Source organism: Lithobates pipiens, unplaced genomic scaffold (genome assembly GCF_037356315.1).
Source record: "Lithobates pipiens isolate NorthernLeopardFrog02 unplaced genomic scaffold, aLitPip1_a1.2 Scaffold_22, whole genome shotgun sequence".
NCBI classification, from domain to species: domain Eukaryota; kingdom Metazoa; phylum Chordata; class Amphibia; order Anura; family Ranidae; genus Lithobates; species Lithobates pipiens.
Genome location: NW_027507784.1, coordinates 323725992 through 323741195, shown reverse-complemented (window position 1 = coordinate 323741195; position 15204 = coordinate 323725992). Strand labels below are relative to the sequence as shown.

Below are 15204 nucleotides of genomic sequence, written 5' to 3'. Positions count from 1 at the left end.
ATCCATGCCCATCTGTGCTGCCTATCCATGCCCATCTGTGCCGCCTATCCATGCCCATCTGTGCCGCCAATCCATGCCAATCCGTGCCAGCTATCAGTGCCAATTTGTGCCACCTAACAGTGTCCATCCGTGTCGCCCATCCGTGCCGCCTATCAGTGCCACATATCAGTGTCCATCAATGCCACCTCATCAGTGCCACTTCATTGGTGCCACATCATTGGTGCCCATCAGTGCCGCCTTATCAGTGCCCATCAGTGTAGCCCCATCAGTGCCCATCAGTGAAGGAGAAAACGTACTTATTTACAAAGTTTTGAAACTGAAACAAAAAAAACATTTTTTTTTCAAAATTTTCGGTATTTTTTTATTTGTAGTGCAAAAAATAAAAACCGTAGAGGTGATCAAATACCACCAAAAGAAAGCTCTATTTGTGGGAAAAAAATGATAAAAATTTCATTTGGGTACAGTGTAGCACGACCGCGCAATTGTCATTCAAAGTGCGACAGTGCTGAAAGCTCAAAATTGGTCTGGGCAGGAAGGGGTTTAAGTGCCCGGTATTGAATTGGTTAAACCATATTAATGCCTATAAGGGTAACCCGCCAGGCCTTACGGGTTAAGAATTGAAATCAGTCTGACTGTATGCGAGTATGATTAGAGCTTCCTCCCTCCTTCTCAGGCTTCCTGGGTCCTGGGGTTGCCTTCCAGGAACACTTTGTAACCGGGCACAGCCTCCTGGGGTTGCCACCTGTCCAGGATTCCCCCGGACAGTTTGGGTTTGGAATTATGTGTCCGGGTTTCGAACTGCCTGACACCCGGACATATCATTGAGACCGGACTATGGCTTCCCAGCAGGGTTGCTGGCTCACGTTGTCTAAGCTGAGAGTGTCTGTTACTCTCTCTTTCACACAGCCCAAAGCCAACACTAATAATCCCCTCAGACAGATGGGAGAGGAGAGAGGGCTGATCTGCTCCTCGTCCTCCCACCCCTACCCCTCTGTGTCTCCCCACACTCCAATCCCCGGCGCTGTGCCTCAGGAAAGGAAGGTGGGGGGCAGAAATTTGAAGTCCAGCAGCTTCAGATACATCCGGATGAGAGGTGCTGACTGCCAAGGGGTGAGTGAGCTCACCATCCATCCCTGTCTGTGACTGAAGTCTCCCCCTTCTATCTCCTGCCTCTGAGTGAGTACACTTAGGTAAATCAGGGTTCTCAGAGCACCCCTTATATCAGAGTTCCCCTTTACACCAGAGGCCCCAGTCATAGGTTTGCCCAGCCCATTGCATTAGGGTGTGCACCCAAAACCTCAAACACACATGCTTTTCTCTGCAGCCTCGGCCGCACTAGGCAGTGAATGAATGGGAAGTGCTGTGTGCTGAACGGATTTCTGTTCATTCGCAGACTGAAGCATAGTAAACACAGTTTACTATGCTTCAGTCATGAATGGACACAGCGAGTGAGTATGTTCACTGTGTTCATTTAGAAGGGGGAAGGGCCAGTAAATGACACATTTATTACCACCTTCCCCCTGATCGCCATTCTGAAACATTCCCTGTGGGATGTGGGAGGAGAGGAGGAAAGTCAGCAGCACTATGGGGCAGGTGGGGGCAACACGGGGAAGGGGGGTAACCCAGGCAGTAGGGGGAATCTGCACCACATGTAGTGATTAGGGTGTGCTCAGGAACACCTGGCACACCCCATGCGCATTGGCTATGGACACAGTGTTCCTCTTTACATCAGAGTAATCAGAGTTCTCAGTGTTCCCCCTTAAATCAGGATTCACAGAGCATCCCTTATGTCAGAGCCCCCAGAGTTCTCCCTTACATCAGAGTCTGCAGAGTCATGTCTTACATCAGAGTCTGCAGAGTCACACCTTACATCAGAGCCTACAGAGTCATGCCTTACATCAGAGCCTGCAGAGTCCTGCCTTACATTGGAGTCTACAGAGTCATGCCTTACATCAGGGTCTACAGAGTCATGCCTTACATCAGAGTCCGCAGAGTCCTGCCTTACATCAGAGTCCGCAGAGTCCTGCCTTACCTCAGAGTCTGCAAAGTCCTGCCTTACCTCAGAGTCTGCAGAGTCCTGCCTTACATCAGAGTCTACAGAGTCATGCCTTACATCAGAGTCTGTAGAGTCATGCCTTACATCAGAGCCTACAGAGTCATGCCTTACATCAGAGCCTACAGAGTCATGCCTTACATCAGAGCCTACAGAGTCATGCCTTACATCAGAGTCTGCAGAGTCATGCCTTACATCAGAGTCTACAGAGTCATGCCTTACATCAGAGTCTACAGAGTCATGCCTTACATCAGAGTCTGCAAAGTCCTGCCTTACATCAGTCTGCAGAGTCATGCCTTACATCAGAGCCTACAGAGTCATGCCTTCCATCAGAGTCTGCAGAGTCATGCCTTACATCAGAGTCTGCAGAGTCCCCCCTTACATCAGAGTCTGCAGAGTCCTGCTTAACATCAGAGCCTGCAGAGTCCCCCCTTACAATGAAAGGGAACTCTGCGGATTCAGATGTAAAAAGTGAACTCTGTGGGCTCTGATGTAAAGGGGGACTCTTATTTTACTATAAATGACAAGATTAGAAATGTTATTTAATTGAAAAATACATGTATAGTTTCTCCTATAAAGATAATTGCTGTGCGCCGCTAAAGTGTTCGGGTTTGACTTGAAGAAAAGGTGGCGACCCTACAGCCTCCTAAAAGTGGGGTCTGTCCCTGGAAAGCGGGGACTTCTGGTCACCCTAATAAAATACAGAGACTGTCATCCTTCTAGGACAAGAAGTGTGTTACCAGGTGAAAAGAAAAAGAAAAGGAATGCAGCCACCACATCTAAGGACCGGTGATCTGGAATATATGACATCTCTGGTTTGGGGGTTGGATACACTCTGTTATAAATCCAATGTTTATCTTAGGTAGGTAGGATTTCGGAGGAGAGGCGTCCTCTATCCAATAGCAATCCGGATGTGACGGCGGGGTTTAGAAGACATAGGATTTATATTTGATTCATTTAGAAATGAGGTCACCGCTTATGAGAAATGTCACAAACACTGACCCGCAGAGCTCACACTCTCTCTAAGAACGCACACATCGGGCCAGTTTACCACTCCCTGCAACTCCGCCCAATAAGGACTCTAAGAGTCCAGGATTCCTCCATTCCAATCGGAGTGTAGTCCCGGGAGAGAGACTTTCCACGTGCTGCAGTTCAATCACAATGCCTCCCGTCTGTCACACTGATGGTGGATAGAGCCACGCCAAAGAATTATTTGCAACCTCCACAACACAGAGCTCCTAACTCCATGCAGCTCCTCTGTCACATCGCCAGAAATGAACAAGAAGGACGATATGGCTGATTTTCCACTGCTGACTGCTCAGGAATATGGAGATGAAAAGATATTTGGAAGTACAACACTGAGATACAGGAGAGGAAGGTGGAAGAGTCTGCAAGAAGACTACGGGGCCCATTTATAAAACCGGTATTCATCACACATGGGCAATCTTCCAGCTCCAGTGATTGGTTCTTCACCAGGGAATGCTTGGTGAAAGTCACATTCACTGCTTTATAAATAGGACCCTAAGCGTACTTATCTGCTAACCACCCACGGGGACACTTACCCACCAGTCCTTTGGCAGCAGACCATGCGTCAGATCACAGGAGCCGTAAAGTTTATGAACTTTGTGCTTTTTTTTTCTTCTTACAAGTCACATGATGGTAATAATAAGTAATAAGATAGAGAACTTTCATAGCTATAGTTCAGCCAGGAATATCTATATTTTTGTCTTCTTCAAGACAGCAAATGGGGGAGAATATTCCTCCAAGGGAACTCCAAGAAATAAAAATAAAAAAAGACATAAGAAAAGATATATACATTTAATTACATATAATTATTATATAGATTAATTAATACATATTATTTATATAATAAAATAAAATAAATATAATTATTATTAAATATAATTGTAGTTTTTTTTATATAGAGAAAACATATAAATATTTTATACATATAAACTGTACATATAGTATTTATTTTATATATGTATATATATATATATATATATATATATATATATATATATATATATATATTTTATTTTTTTTTTATAGATACATCTATATATCTATATATTATATTTTCTATCTAAAAGTATATATACACTTAAAGTAATAAAAAATAATTAAGAAAATAATATATATATATATATATATATATATATATATATATATATATATATATATATATATATATATATATATATATATATATATATATATATATATATATATATATTTTTTTTTTTATTTCTTTAAATGTATATATATTTTTGGATAGAAAATACAATATATAGATACATCTATATATCTATATATTATATTTTCTATCTAAAAATATATATACATTTAAAGTAATAATAAAAAAATAAAAATGTGTATATATATATATATATATATATATATATATATATATATATATATATATATATATATATATATTTATTTTTAATTTACTTATTTATTTCGGTGTCCCCTTGGAGGAATATTCTTCCCCATGTGCTGTCTTGGAGACATAGAAACTTAGACATAGAGACATAGAATAGTGATGGCAGAAAAAGACAGAGTAGTCCATCGAGTCTTCCCATTTTTTTTTTTTTTATTATTTTTTTTTTGTTTTTTATTATTGTTTTTTGTTTTTTCCCATTACCTTTGTTGACTTACTATAGATCTAGATTTGTCCCAAGCATGTTTGAAGCCATTTACTGTTGACTGTCTCACTACCTCTGCTGGTAGTTTATTCCAAGCATCTACCCTTTCAGGAAAATAATACTTTCTATAATTAGCTTTGAACTTTCCTCCAGTTAGTTTGAGGTCATGACCCCGTGTTCTTGATTTTGGTTTCATATCAAAAAAACTGCCTTCCTGAACCTTATTCACCCCCTTCACAATATTGTGTTCAATTTTTTACCGCAGTGAGAAAAACTACAAAGGAGCGGGATGGAATTTTTTAATTTTTAGTTTTTTTTGTTCAGGTAAGTAAATTTGTTCCGAAATTGAATGTTAAAAGCAAATGAAAAATTGTAGTACTTCTGAATGCCATACAGTAGGTCAAGCCATCAAATGTCCTGAGAATTTTGGTACGAACATTTGTTGGAAAACCCACTAGTGTCTGGCCAGCTATAGATGGTTGTCACCAGTCGAGGTGTCCCCTCTGGAGGACTTGCCATGGTTTTCCCGTTCCATGATCATAGTCACCAGTACAGAGAGGCTGAAGATGGGACTGCAGAGGTCTATGACTAAGACCCCATTCACACCTGAGCATAGCGTTTTCAGGCAGAAAATCTCGCGATTTTACAGTGTTTTTGATTTTGCTGCATTTTTTACCACGTTTTAGCCGCGATTTTGTGCAGGGCAAAAGGTCACCAATGTAAAAAGAAGAAAAACACCCAAATCTGCCCGATTCGAGCGACAAAAAAGGGTCCAGAACTTGTTTGAGCTTCAGGCGTTTGGCTTCAGGCGACATGGAGTGGAGATGTGAACCATCTCCATTGAGAATAATAGATTTTTTACCCCTCCAGCGTTTTGGAGCTTCAGGCTTCAAGCTACAAAACACTCAGGTGTAAATTAGGCCTAAGCCCTTTCCAGGCGAAACGCGTTGGGTGAGGAAATTAATAACACATGTCAACGAACAAAGGAAACGCACATTGACACATGACAACCCACCTGTCTAATGGTGGCCATACACGGCTTCAATATTATTATCCGATCAATGTGCAATTCGATCATAATGATTAAATCAGAAACAGATCAGTAGCCGAAACCTCCCTTCCAAGTGATTTATAGAAAAAAAAAAACGATCAAACTGAGTTGATCGGCCCGGGTGTGAAATTATTGATCGCTGTGCATCAAGTGGCATTGATGCACCATGATTGGATTATGAGGTTGCCGGCTGGAAACAGAGATACAATGGGCAACTTAGGATCGTATCTTCAAACTATTGATTGGCCTATTGGGAGTTATTGATTGGAAAATAAATCGATCATTTATGTGTGTATGGCCATAAGGTTACAAAAAAAAGATGCACCTCTAGGCACATACATAGATCTGAATGGGCCCTATAACTTTGTGAATGGAGCCCTTTGTGTGGCATCAGCTGGAGGTAAGACAGTTGCCCAATGTCGATCTTCAGGTGACCTTCCACCTCTGACCCCCCCAACCCATGACCGCTGGGGGAGGGGGGGGCATCCTGACCAGCAATGTACATGCAGCAGGTTTTGTGGTCTTTGGAGATCCTGGCATCTCCTGCAGTCTCTTTGCAGCCACTTCCTGCCTAGATACACTGCAGTGATGGGAGACCCATGTGACAACGCAGAGCACAATTGACAGATAGGGACAGACTGTTGCCGTCCTATAATAGGAATGGCGAGTATTGTTCTAATGAAATCTGCAGATTTAAACAAATAAAACAGACTTCTTAAATGACATGAGCGATGGCTTGTGGTGTGGCGGCCATCACTGGGGTGGGGGAAGTTTGCCTGGCTGTGCCTGCAAAGGTTTCCACCAGCTGTGATTGAAGACACATTTAAATACACAGCCCCGTCCTATCCCAGCAACCTGCCTGCATTCACTATCCGGCCTATTCACAGGATGGAGCGGCCTTCCCTGCACACACAAAGGGGGGAGCGGGCTCCGGGGGCCAGGGGCCAGGCTTTGTATGAACTGCCAGGACAATAGTATGATCTGAGCGGGAGGGAGAGAGCAGAGGAAGGGGGACAAAGGACAGAGGAAGTGATAAAAAAGGGAACTAACCCAACAATCACTTCTTACTGTAATCACAGACTTTGATATCGTATATAGAGATACTTTTATATCTTATATAGAGATACTTTTATATCATATATAGAGATACTTTTATATCGTATATAGAGATACTTTTATATCGTATATAGAGATACTTTTATATCGTATATAGAGATACTTTTATATCATATATAGAGATACTTTTATATCATATATAGAGATACTTTTATATCATATATAGAGATACTTTTATATCGTATATAGAGATACTTTTATATTGTATATAGAGATACTTCTATATCATATATAGAGATACTTTTATATCATATATAGAGATACTTTTATATCATATATAGAGATACTTTTATATCATATATAGAGATACTTTTATATCATATATAGAGATACTTTTATATCATATATAGAGATACTTTTATATTGTATATAGAGATACTTTTATATCTTATATAGAGATACTTTTATATTGTATATAGAGATACTTTTATATCTTATATAGAGATACTTTTATATCATATATAGAGATACTTTTATATCATATATAGAGATACTTTTATATTGTATATAGAGATACTTTTATATCGTATATAGAGATACTTTTATATCATATTGAGGACTAGGCGATTTTCACAAAAAAAAAAAAAAAATCTGCTATTTAAAAAAAAATAAAAACTTGATTCACAAGTTTTTTTTTTATTTGATGACCATAAAGTATATATATATATGTGTGTGTGTGTATACACACAGTATCCACTCCTCACATTTTTGTAAATATTTTATTCTATCTCTTCATGTGACAACACTGAAGAAATGACACTTGTCTACAATGTAAAGTAGTGAGTGTACAGCTTGTATAACAGTGTAAATTTGTTGTCCCCTCAAAATAACTCACACAACACAATGTCTAAATTGCTGGAAACAAAAGTGAGTACACCCCTAAGTGAAAATGTCCAAATTGGGCCCAACTAGCCATTTTCCCTCCCTGGTGTCATGTGACTCATTAGAGTTACAAGGTCTCAGGTGTGAATGGGGAGTAGTGATGGACGAACTTCCGACGGGACGTTTCGCGAACGCGAAACGCGAACGGACACAAACGTTCGCGAAAACGACCGTTCGCCGCGGGCTCCATTGACTTCAATGGGAGGCGAATTTCGCAAACCTTTAGGTCGAATTTGCGGCCACGGGGTAATTATTAGGGGGTAGCACGTAGTCCCACCACCTGGACAATAGCATAATACATGTATGAGGTGAATTTGGGATCGATAACTACAAGCATTTTTTTTTTATTTGGGAAATTGTTCTGACAATTCAGGACTATGGAGCTAATGAAGGCAATGGAGGAGAGGGAAGGTCAGGGACCAGGGTAGGCAAACAAGAGGGTGCAGGAGATACAGAGCACTGACAGCAGCACCGTAATACAGAGCACTGACATCAGCACCGTGACATACAGCGCTGACAGCAGCTCCGTGACATACAGCGCTGACAGCAGCTCCGTGACATACAGCGCTGACAGCAGCTCCGTGACATACAGCGCTGACAGCAGCTCCGTGACATACAGCGCTGACAGCAGCTCCGTGACATACAGCGCTGACAGCAGCACCGTGACATACAGCGCTGACAGCAGCTCCGTGACATACAGCGCTGACAGCAGCTCCGTGACATACAGCGCTGACAGCAGCTCCGTGACATACAGCACTGACAGCAGCTCCGTGACATACAGCGCTGACAGCAGCTCCGTGACATACAGCGCTGACAGCAGCACCGTGACATACAGCGCTGACAGCAGCTCCGTGACATACAGCGCTGACAGCAGCTCCGTGACATACAGCGCTGACAGCAGCTCCGTGACATACAGCGCTGACAGCAGCTCCGTGACATACAGCGCTGACAGCAGCTCCGTGACATACAGCGCTGACAGCAGCTCCGTGACATACAGCGCTGACAGCAGCTCCGTGACATACAGCGCTGACAGCAGCTCCGTGACATACAGCGCTGACAGCAGCTCCGTGACATACAGCGCTGACAGCAGCTCCGTGACATACAGCGCTGACAGCAGCACCGTAAGCAGCCCCAGGAGGAAGTCAGCACAGCACAGGGATGGTGTGATCCCCTCATAATAAGAACCCCCAGGAGGAAGTCAGCACAGCACAGGGATGGTGGGAGCCCCTCATAATAAGAACACCCAGGAGGAAGTCAGCACAGCACAGGGATGGTGGGAACCCCTCATAATAAGCAGCCCCAGTAGAAATATGACACCGCTCAACCTCTTCAAAGAGGAGGGTAGGGGCATATAGTACGGTGTGCTTTTTTGGGTCAGGGAAGTGAGCCAAATGAATTAAGAAGGTCTGTGTGCTTGATTCCAAAAATTGTTTATAGACATATACATGGTCTACTGATCACATGTGTTGAATTCCTCCGAGATCCATGCCTCATTCATTTTTAGAAATGTGAGGTAGTTAACACTGTGGTGAGCTAGGCGAGTACGCTTATCGGTCACAATCCCCCCTGCTGCGCTGAACGTCCTTTCGGACAGGACACTGGATGAGGGGCAAGCCAACAGTTCGATTGCAAATTGGGCAAGCTCTGGCCAGAGGTCAAGCCTGCCCACCCAGTAGTCTAGGGGTTCATCACTCCTCAGAGCGTCCACATCGGCCGTTAACCCAATGTAGTCGGACACCTGACGGTCTAGGCGTTCCCTGATGCTGGATCCGGATGACACCTGTCGATGGGTCGGCTGAAAGAATGACCTCATATCCGAAGTCACCAACACATCTTCAAACCGGCCTCTTCTTGCAGGCGCTGTTGGATTGGTACCCGCAAATCCTTCTCTGGGAGTGGGAATTGCTCCTCTGCCAGCGCACGCAAAAGCAGAATGCAGCATTTCTCGAAGCAAGGCCTGGAAGTGCTGCATTCTGACAGCCCTCTGCGACGGCGGTAACATTTCCGCCATTTTGTGTTTGTACCGGGGGTCTAAGTACGTTGCCACCCAGTACTGGTCCTTGACCCTCATGCTTTTTATACGGGGGTCCCTATTAAAACACTGGAGCATGAAGGCCCCCATTTGCACTAAAGTGGAAGCGGTGTGGTGGCCTGGCTCCTGCTCATCATCCAGGATAATGTCGTCCTCTTCATTCTCCTCTCCCCATCCTCGCACAACAGGGATCCCAGAAAGGTTTAAAGCATGCTCTTCTTGCTCCTGCTCATCCGCCCCGGCACCATCCTCCTCTGACTCCTCATCAGACTCCTGTTGTTGACTTGTCTCAGATAGAGTAGCCCCCCCTGGGAATTCATCCAGCATTGCGACTTCCTCATCTTCCCGCTCCTGCTCCTCCACAGCCTGATCAATGACACGACGCAATGCACGCTCCAGAAAGAAGGCATAAGGTACCATGTCACTGATGGCGCCATGGCTGCGACTGACCAGTTTGGTGATCTCCTCAAATGGCCGCAGAAGTCTGCATGTGTCGCGCATGAGCAGCCACTGGCGCGGTGAAAAAAAACCCAGCTCCCCAGAACCGTTTCTTTCGCAGAGTTCATACAGGTAGACGTTAACTGCACGTTTCTGCTGGAGCAGCCTATCAAGCATATAGAAGGTTGAGTTCCATCGCGTCGGGCAATCGCAAATAAGACGTCTGACCGGCAGATGGTGTCGCCGCTGAATGTCAGCAAGGCGAGCCATGGCCGTGTAAGATCTTCTGAAATGGGCCGAGATTTTCCTTGCCTGCCGCAAGATGTCCTGGACCCCAGGGTATTTGACAAGGAATCGCTGCACGACCAAGTTTAAGACGTGTGCCATGCACGGCACGTGCGTGATTTTGCCCTGTTTCAATGCGCTAAGCAGATTGGCACCGTTGTCACACACCACTTTACCAACTGTCAAATTGAGCGGTGTTAGCCACTCATCTGCCTGTGAACGCAAAGCTGAAAGGAGTGCCGGGCCAGTGTGGCTCTTTGCTTCCAGGCACAACAGACGCAGCACGGCATGGCAACGTCTCACCTGGCATGTGGAATAGGTTCTGGGGAGCTTGGGCGGTGCAGTGGAAGAGACGCTAGCAGCGGAAAAGGAGGAGGCAGCTGAGGAGGAGAGGGAGGAGGATGGAGTAGGAGGAGGAGAAGAAGAGTCAGGCCTGCATGCAATCCGTGGCGGTAAAACCAAATCTACACGGGTGCCACGGGTTACATGCTTGACGGCCGTCAGAAGGTTCACCCAGTGGGCAGTAAAACTGATATACCTTCCCTGCCCGTGTTTGCTAGACCACGTGTCTGTGGTCAGATGTATCTTGGCACCGACACTGTGTGCCAGAGATACATTCACTTGCCGCTGAACATGGCCATATAGCTCTGGGATGCCCTTCTCTGAGAAATACTTCCTTCCTGGGACCTTCCATTGTGGTGTTCCAATGGCCACAAATTTGCGAAAGGCCTCCGAGTCCACCAGTTTATATGGCAGTAGTTGGCGGGCTATGAGTTCTGACAAGCCAGCCGCCAACCGTTGGGCAAGAGGGTTATCCGGCGTCATCATTTTTTTACGCTCAAACATTAGGCCCACGGAAGCCTGCCTTTTTGCAGAAAAATGTGAGCTTGGCGTGATGGAAGGTGGAGTGGAGGACAATTGTGAGGAGAGAGGAGAAGGAGAAGTAGAAGACGAGGCTGGACGGTGAGAGCCTGCAGTGTGGCTTTGTGTGTTCCGTTGCTCCCACTGGGCTCGGTGATGGCTGCTCATGTGCCTTCTTAAGGCGGTCGTCCCTAGGTGAGTATTGGGCTTACCGCGACTAACGCGTTGACTGCAAAGATTGCAGATGGCAACGCTATTGTCAGCAGCGGACACGTTAAAAAAAGCCCACACTGCGGAGCCATGTGCCGGTGTCCTGGGAGCGCCAGATGTGACCGTACATGGTCGATGACTCGCTCCTGATACATTTGCAGTCTGCTTTGTCCCTGCTGTGCAATGTAAGTCATTGCTGCTTCTCCTCCCTATCTGCTGGTCCATATCTCCCTCTGAACTCCCCTCCTCTTCCTCTCTTGTGGGCACCCACGTGACATCACTAGACACGTCATCATCAACGTCACCTTCCCCACCGCTATAAGTAGAGTAGGCAGCAACACCGGGGACCAACCTCCTCCTTGGGCTGATCTGGGTACTGGCGTCAGACTGCTGAGTAGCGCTTGTTGCTACCTCCTCTTCCTGATCCAATACCAAGAGTGGCTGCGCATCAGAAATGTCCTCTTGATATGGATCGGAAAATAATTCCAGTGACTCAAGCGGAAGGTATGTGGTGGTGGTGGTGGTGGTCGTGTTGTTGGTGGTAGTGTCTTTGGGGGTGCACATAGCAGAGAGTGAAGAAGAGGGTGCAGATCGAGAGGATGAGGAGGGTGCAGAAGAGTAAGGCTGAGCGAGCCACTCAACCAAGTCTGGTGCATCCTTTAAAGTAATTGAACGCACCTTCTGCAACTTCCCACTTTGGCTCAAGCCTGTTGCTCCTGCCCTACCCCTACCACCCCTGCGGAAGGGCCTGCCTCTTCCTCTGCATGTCATTTTTTAAATGACCCTGTGACAAAACTCTTAGTCCCTATACCGCTGAAGGACTGCTGCAGTATAGGTGAGCGGTCAGCAGTGGTGCACGTCAACCCTATCTATTGTGGACCTATAGCGGTCCTTACAGAACAGCAGACTGTACCGCACTCAAGCCTATGTACCGTAGCACCCTATACCAAGTTACCAGTCCTTATAAGAACTTTTGTGGACCAAGCAGGTTGTGTATTAGTGTTTAGCAGACTGTACGTCAGTCCCTATACCGCTGAAGGACTGCTGCAGTATAGGGCAGCGGTCAGCAGTGGTGCACGTCAACCCTATCTATTGTGGACCGATAGCGGTCCTTACAGAACAGCAGACTGTACCGCACTCAAGCCTATGTACCGTAGCACCCTATACCAAGTTACCAGTCCTTATAAGAACTTTTGTGGACCAAGCAGGTTGTGTGTTAGTGTTTAGCAGACTGTGCGTCAGTCCCTATACCGCTGAAGGACTGCTGCAGTATAGGGCAGCGGTCAGCAGTAGTGCACGGCAACCCTATGTATTGTGGACCGATAGCGGTCCTTACAGAACAGCAGACTGTAACGCACTCAGGCCTATGTACCGTAGCACCCTATACCAAGTTACCAGTCCTTATAAGAACTTTTGTGGACCAAGCAGGTTGTGTGTTAGTGATTAGCAGACTGTACGTCAGTCCCTATACCAATGAAGGACTGCTGCAGTATAGGGCAGCGGTCAGCAGTAGTGCACGGCAACCCTATGTATTGTGGACCGATAGCGGTCCTTACAGAACAGCAGACTGTAACGCACTCAGGCCTATGTACCGTAGCACCCTATACCAAGTTACCAGTCCTTATAAAAACTTTTGTGGACCAAGCAGGTTGTGTGTTAGTGTTTAGCAGACTGTGCGTCAGTCCCTATACCGCTGAAGGACTGCTGCAGTATAGGGCAGCGGTCAGCAGTGGTGCACGTCAACCCTATCTATTGTGGACCGATAGCGGTCCTTACAGAACAGCAGACTGTACCGCACTCAAGCCTATGTACCGTAGCACCCTATACCAAGTTACCAGTCCTTATAAGAACTTTTGTGGAACAAGCAGGTTGTGTGTTAGTGATTAGCAGACTGTACGTCAGTCCCTATACCAATGAAGGACTGCTGCAGTATAGGGCAGCGGTCAGCAGTAGTGCACGGCAACCCTATGTATTGTGGACCGATAGCGGTCCTTACAGAACAGCAGACTGTACTGCACTCAGGCCTATGTACCGTAGCACCCTATACCAAGTTACCAGTCCTTATAAAAACTTTTGTGGACCAAGCAGGTTGTGTGTTAGTGTTTAGCAGACTGTGCGTCAGTCCCTATACCGCTGAAGGACTGCTGCAGTATAGGGCAGCGGTCAGCAGTAGTGCACGGCAACCCTATGTATTGTGGACCGATAGCGGTCCTTACAGAACAGCAGACTGTAACGCACTCAGGCCTATGTACCGTAGCACCCTATACCAAGTTACCAGTCCTTATAAGAACTTTTGTGGACCAAGCAGGTTGTGTGTTAGTGATTAGCAGACTGTACGTCAGTCCCTATACCAATGAAGGACTGCTGCAGTATAGGGCAGCGGTCAGCAGTAGTGCACGGCAACCCTATGTATTGTGGACCGATAGCGGTCCTTACAGAACAGCAGACTGTAACGCACTCAGGCCTATGTACCGTAGCACCCTATACCAAGTTACCAGTCCTTATAAAAACTTTTGTGGACCAAGCAGGTTGTGTGTTAGTGTTTAGCAGACTGTGCGTCAGTCCCTATACCGCTGAAGGACTGCTGCAGTATAGGGCAGCGGTCAGCAGTAGTGCACGGCAACCCTATGTATTGTGGACCGATAGCGGTCCTTACAGAACAGCAGACTGTAACGCACTCAGGCCTATGTACCGTAGCACCCTATACCAAGTTACCAGTCCTTATAAGAACTTTTGTGGACCAAGCAGGTTGTGTGTTAGTGATTAGCAGACTGTACGTCAGTCCCTATACCAATGAAGGACTGCTGCAGTATAGGGCAGCGGTCAGCAGTAGTGCACGGCAACCCTATGTATTGTGGACCGATAGCGGTCCTTACAGAACAGCAGACTGTAACGCACTCAGGCCTATGTACCGTAGCACCCTATACCAAGTTACCAGTCCTTATAAGAACTTTTGTGGAACAAGCAGGTTGTGTGTTAGTGATTAGCAGACTGTACGTCAGTCCCTATACCAATGAAGGACTGCTGCAGTATAGGGCAGCGGTCAGCAGTAGTGCACGGCAACCCTATGTATTGTGGACCGATAGCGGTCCTTACAGAACAGCAGACTGTAACGCACTCAGGCCTATGTACCGTAGCACCCTATACCAAGTTACCAGTCCTTATAAGAACTTTTGTGGACCAAGCAGGTTGTGTGTTAGTGATTAGCAGACTGTACGTCAGTCCCTATACCAATGAAGGACTGCTGCAGTATAGGGCAGCGGTCAGCAGTAGTGCACGGCAACCCTATGTATTGTGGACCGATAGCGGTCCTTACAGAACAGCAGACTGTACTGCACTCAGGCCTATGTACCGTAGCACCCTATACCAAGTTACCAGTCCTTATAAAAACTTTTGTGGACCAAGCAGGTTGTGTGTTAGTGTTTAGCAGACTGTGCGTCAGTCCCTATACCGCTGAAGGACTGCTGCAGTATAGGGCAGCGGTCAGCAGTAGTGCACGGCAACCCTATGTATTGTGGACCGATAGCGGTCCTTACAGAACAGCAGACTGTAACGCACTCAGGCCTATGTACCGTAGCACCCTATACCAAGTTACCAGTCCTTATAAGAACTTTTGTGGACCAAGCAG

General features: G+C 45.8%; 1 protein-coding gene and 1 long non-coding RNA gene across 3 annotated transcripts in view; one reads left to right on the top strand and one right to left on the bottom strand.

The window, feature by feature from the left end:
• LOC143924970 (septin-9-like) overlaps positions 1-15204 on the bottom strand; it is a 210797-nt gene that overhangs the window by 44245 nt on the left and 151348 nt on the right. The window contains exon 1 of one of the 2 annotated variants that reach the window (XM_077449529.1): positions 3616-3642. The exons of the other annotated variant lie outside the window; for it this stretch is intronic. The gene's annotated coding sequence lies outside the window, so the exon portion shown is untranslated. Of the gene's footprint in view, positions 1-3615; positions 3643-15204 lie in introns of those variants that run through there. 2 annotated transcript variants of the gene reach the window in all.
• LOC143924972 (uncharacterized) overlaps positions 1-15204 on the top strand; it is a 147140-nt gene that overhangs the window by 28655 nt on the left and 103281 nt on the right. The window lies entirely within an intron of this gene.